Source organism: Coffea eugenioides, chromosome 4 (genome assembly GCF_003713205.1).
Source record: "Coffea eugenioides isolate CCC68of chromosome 4, Ceug_1.0, whole genome shotgun sequence".
NCBI lineage: Eukaryota > Viridiplantae > Streptophyta > Magnoliopsida > Gentianales > Rubiaceae > Coffea > Coffea eugenioides.
Window position 1 is genome coordinate 30,904,827 of NC_040038.1, and position 5,989 is coordinate 30,910,815.

Consider the following 5,989-nt stretch of genomic DNA (forward strand, 5'->3'; position numbering starts at 1 on the left):
TTCTGCTGTTGGAAATTCTGATTACGTTGAGGCGAACAAGATGGAAGGAGATGGATGTTCAACAGGCCATCCGTCTCTGGCACAGGATCCAAAAATGACGGACACACCTCATGTGGTGGAGCATGAGAAATCCATCAGCAGACGCGATAGGACAGGCAGATTGTACAGTTGTTGAGCTGGGCAGCTAGCATACACTCCTGACACTGGCACCAACCAGCATGTCACAGTAAAGTCGAGGGTTGGAGATGGTTGTGGTGGATCCTGGTCGCAGGTGCATTCACTCCTACAAGGCTACAACACTTTTCCCTTTAAAGTGTGTAAATACGCCCAGGCGCAATCTATGCTATGTGTCATGCTTTGCAGTACATAAGTCCCAGTAACCTAATGGCGATTAAAGAAGCCATTGACTATCTAACCACTGAGCAGAGAGAAGTAGTCATTGCGAATGGGTTCGAGGGTATCCTGTCCATGAAGCCCTTCGTCCTGGATGCAGAATTCTTGTATTGGCTTGTTGCCAATTTTGATTGGGAGTCAAGGACCCTACAAGTCCACGGACAACGTGTGCAGGTATCCGTAACCAACGTGACAGTGTGTTTCAACCTCCCTATAGAGGGAAAGGTCGTCGCACACAGTCTCCTCAGCACTAATATCAGCTCAGACGTCGAAGCGATGCTGAACATCCCCTTCAGGGAGGGTGAAATTGACTATAATGAAGTTCAACTGAGTCTGCGCAATTTGAAGACCTTTGACACTGAGTTCAGGACAAAGTTTATTCTATACCTGATGCACAACCTCCTCTGCCCAGGCGAAACCAATGGATTCAATCGGGAGGTCGCATCATTTGTTGCCCACAAAAATGACCTGTCTCGGTACAATTGGAGCGCATTCATCCTGGATAAGCTGGCTTCCGGGATAAGGAAAGCCTGATCCCTAGCTATTTCACCTGTATCTAGTTGTGTAGGGCTTCTGATGGTGAATAGAATTGGTTTGCCACAACAAAATTCCAAACAAAACAGTGTTTGAGACTGCAGCACAATGTTTTTCCCTCATTTTTGCTCATTACTGTCATTTGTTGTAGATGTGTACTTGGAACATTTGTCAGTTACTGGTCCGAGAGTTGGCGTCAGTCTCTCCCCTCAGACCCTTTGGGTTGCCCGGTGATGAGAGGAAGAAGTCGGGATTCATGTGGCAAAACTGAAGTCGATGCATATATTTGGTCAACTTTCAGCCCCTGCTGGAACACCCGACGTCGTAAATATACATTTGCCTTATATTACTCTCATTTGTTACCTTCTGGCACTATGTCCCTTGTTCTATGCTTATATGTTGTATTATTGTTACAAAATACAACGATGATGTGTACTTAGGACATTGAACTTGGCAATACAAGCGTAGCTGGCGAACATGTTGGACCAACTGTATCACTTAAAGTTGCAACTGAAAAATAAGGTTAGAACTATTGGAGCGCAGTAATATGGAGATGAAACAACATCTGGTCGCTATCGCGATACCATTACTTCCATGGCTTAATCATTGGAGATGCTTAGAGGTTGTGTACTTCGCGATGATGTGAAACCTTGGTCGGAGACCAAGATATGGAGGTCAGACGAAGGCACAGGAAAGATGGTCACCTGCTTCCTGCAAAGTGTTTTGACAATAGTAGGGTTAATGCACAGCGTGCTGCCAACTTGACCAAGGGAAAGACGACGTTAATCCTTCAACTGTCATCTTTTGGAGAAGGCTTCCAACCTCAAATGGTCGACGTCCAGGATTCGGGTCATCACCTAAACGCATTTCGTATCCGAGACTTGGATGCTGGCTAGTCGCTAGATGTTACTTCCCCCTTGAAAGATGGCATTGTCAACTTGCGCGGCATGAGCAAACCTGCGTGCATGAAATCTCTCTGGCCTGCTACACCTATAATACCAGCAGGAATCATCCCTGTGTTGTCCCGCGAAAACTCCCAGATGTCATCAACGGAATTCAAAAAGGTTCGCAGGGTTGGCGTGAAAATGCCGGGAAGTTTAAAAAGGTATGGAACATATAAACCTGAAAGGGAAACTTATGAATGCTGACCATCGTCGGCACAAGGTGAACTCTTAATTGGGGTTTAACCACAACTGTAGCACGAGACACATAAATGTGAATGTTGTGCTACCAATTCTTGCTTATATTTCGTTCCTTTTACGCAGGCCAGTATGCGTGGAGTTCCCCCTCAACAACAGCGCCATTCTCCCCAAATTTTCACCTTGGTAAAACCTGTAGTACATCCGATTTTCAAAACTTGCATCGCCTTAACCATTTGTGATTTTCGTAATCTGTGTCCATAACTTTGTGTCATCGTTAAGACCCCCCTTCTAATCTTTCAAATATGTTGCCAAGCATACGCAGGAGTTAATATGGAGTTATTACCTATGCATACATTTTCACTTGTTGTTGACTTCGTATTTGGTCCACGGCAACTGTAGAGGTATGCGCACTGCTCCTAAAAATTGTTCACTAGGCAAATCAACCTCAGACCGTATATTTGGATCCATTCTCTATAGGCTCTTTACCCTATCATGAATGAGAATACCCTATGACAAGGTCCATCGGGGTTGTCCGGCTTCTTAAGCTTTTACGATTGTTTTTTTTTCGTAGTGAATCACTTGTCCTAATGATGGGTCAAATCGCATGTCGGGAAAATCTTATGACGTTGTCTCATACCACTTGAATAATCTCAGAGGTATTTGTGACGACCCCACCTCCTCTTAGGGCATACCCTAGAAGTTAGTGAATCGCCTGCCTAGCTCTTGCCAGGACTCATTCACTAACATTAACCTCAGAGATAACATTTTGATAAACCAAAACCAAACGTTCAAATCTTTTACAATACCAAGTCCAATACAAAAGGTTCAACCATAATATGATACTAAAGGATTTACAATCACAAAAGTCTTCACGTTAACTCCCTAAGATCCCTCGTTCATTCCCCTACCACCAACTCCTGTAAGGAAAACAAAACTAAAAGGTTGAGCTAAATCTCAGTGAAGTTTGCCGAGCAAGTAACATTTAATAAATACTTAAATCAGTACAATTAAGCAAGTAGTGCACATTTCACTGTACAATCACTTTCAAAAGAATACGGTATTGATACGGACTCTAGAGGTGGCTCCTGTCCGTTCCAGACGTAGCACCTAGTTCCGTTCAGTAATTCGGTATCATTTCAATATCATTGTACACTTATTTCATTGTCATTGTACATTTATTTCAATATCATTGCACACTCCGCCAATTCACCTCCTTATGTCCTCTCAAACAATAAACAATTCCCTACATTCAGTAATCAGTTCAATAATCTCCCAACTTCAGGGTAATACTCGAGTATACCGAAACATTTACCCAAAGCTTCCGTCCTATCCGACCAAGCCCTTTTGCTGGCTCAAATAGTCCGTTGAACAAAGGGTTTTGGGGTCCAGTTCAGCCGATGCGGTAAAGTACACATACGGCTTACATTCATGCACACTTACAGTAACATTTAGTCAATTATCAACCTTCGAACTTAACTAAACCAACTGCGATAAAATACACCCCCGACTTAGAAGACAATGGACAATTGAAATACGCTTTACAATGAATCACTAGTCATATTCCATAATAAACACATTTATCACATAATTTCACTTAAGTAAACATAAACAGTTAAACACACAAATTCGAAAACACTCACCAAATATTCAAATAAATTATTCCCGAGTCTCGGGTTTGTTTCCTGACTCACAGCTACTTCCTGAGACAAGTTCATAATTCCAAAGTAAATATATAATTTGTAGATGTTCACCTATTATTTAAATTATTAAAATCAAGTTTAACTTTAAAATATAATATATATAATATATTCAATAGTTATTCTACTTTTTTTTTTATTTCAAAACTTATTGACTTTATCATTTTAAACCAAGAAATATACGTATTTTCCAAGTTTATAATTTATAAATATTTGAATTAGGATTAAACTATTTTCTACTCAACATTTCAAAGTTACGACAAATAGACTTTCAATTCCTTTCTTTTAAGTTAGATCAAGTGCTAGATTACCTGTAGTTTAAGTCTCGTGAAATTTACTAGCTTTCTAGTTTTAAGTTCCTTAAAATACTCATAAAAATAGTTCTAAGTTGCTATAAGATGTTCCACATCAATTTTCAACCAATTAACCTAAATTTCCCAAAATTTCATGAGAGTTTCATTTCTTTCCTCATTCCGTCAGTAAGAACAAGACTTCAGCTCAAATGTTTCTAAATCTTTGACAATCTTCACTTTTAATTGTTTAAACTTCAATTTGCTTAGTATACATTCCATCCAAGGTGAAAAGCTCATAATTTCAACATGTTGATCGACTATCATTATCCACAAAATCTGTCATTTATTATCGCAAGAATTGACTAAGTTTTCATTAAGTCTTTCCTTTCTATCTTCTGTTCCAATTAGACAAGTTAATTACCTTGATTAAGCTACAAAGTAGCTTTGTACAGTACGTGGGAAAACTGCACTAAACTCAAAGGAAAGATTAATCAAAATCCTTCCTCCCTCGGTCAGGATGTACTACAGCATACAAATTCATAGTTTCCTCTCCATTTGCTTTAGTTTAACCTTACTCATGATGCTAAACGTAGCGCTACTAAACCACAGGGCAACCTCAGTTATCACTTGTGGTAGTTCACAGAATCTGTCATCCTTTCTGGCACTAGCTGTTAGTTTTCCAACAATGTAGCAGCTCAAATTTGAAGCTTTTACTCCCTACTTGCTACAGTTAGTTCTAACTTATGGTGCCAACACGATTACTAATCACTGAGCAGCCTTAGCTATCCTCTGGGGACGTTTACTGAGATAGAAACTAAAAGAAAAGCTGTTCAAGAGTGAATATTTCCCTTCCCAGCATCACAGCTGAATGCCTCAGCTTCTTCCTTTTTTTTTTTTCCTCCAGCTCAGCTAGTATTTCCTGAGTTTACTGGTTGCAAGGTGTTTTCAATCGTGATAAGTGATCATAAGTATTTCATGTGTTTGCTATTGAGTATTTCCAGTATATCAGACCATTTAACTGCACATTCTGCTGCATTTTCCTCGGCCCTTCTTCCTGCAATCAACTGATCTTATTTCTCCCTTCAACATTTAGTTAGGTCCTACTCGTTTCTGCCTTACTTGTTGGAGTTAAGAGACTTTATGACATGATACATCTTAATATGTTAGTTTAGAAGCTAAAGTTTGCAGAGGACAGCTAGAGTTTCCTTCTTTTCCCTCTCGGTTGCAGCCAATAAATTTTCAGCAAGGCAGTAGTTTATCTTTTGACACTTCCTCACCTTTTCCTCCAGTTTTAGGTCTCAATCACTCATACAGAGGTCACTTCTTCAGCTACAGGTTATCCTAAGCTAAACATGGTAGTTCATGACCAGAATTCAGAAGAAAAACTGGATGAAACTCAGGTCTGCGCAAGGCTGTAAAGTCTGATGCATAGCAGCCTGCATCAGGTTTCTTTCATACTCAAATACCTGTCTCTCCGCTAGAGGACAGACTTTTTCAGCAAGCTATCAGTTCTAAACAAGATTTTCTGCAACAAAACTTAGGTTGTGTTTGGATTGCATTTTCCGTCATTTTTCATGGAAAAATTACTATAGCGATTTGATATATGCGAGGGAAAAAGGTGATAGGGAAATGTGATCACGGAAAACGACAATATTTTCCGACGGAAACAAGCAATCCAAGCATGGCCTTAATTTTTCTTGGCCAGAATCCAGCACACAACATGCGTATGTAAGGGTACTAGGTGATTAAGAAATTATTACATAAGTTTTCCATCATTTTATAGGCTGAAATTCGAATAACAGTCCTCAACTCCCTCCATTACTATCAAACAGTTTCATTTCCTTCAAACAGAGCTTCACCCTGGCTAAGGACGCATTTTCTTTGCTAAATTCACATGCAACCGTATAATAATTCATTTATACCGAATAAG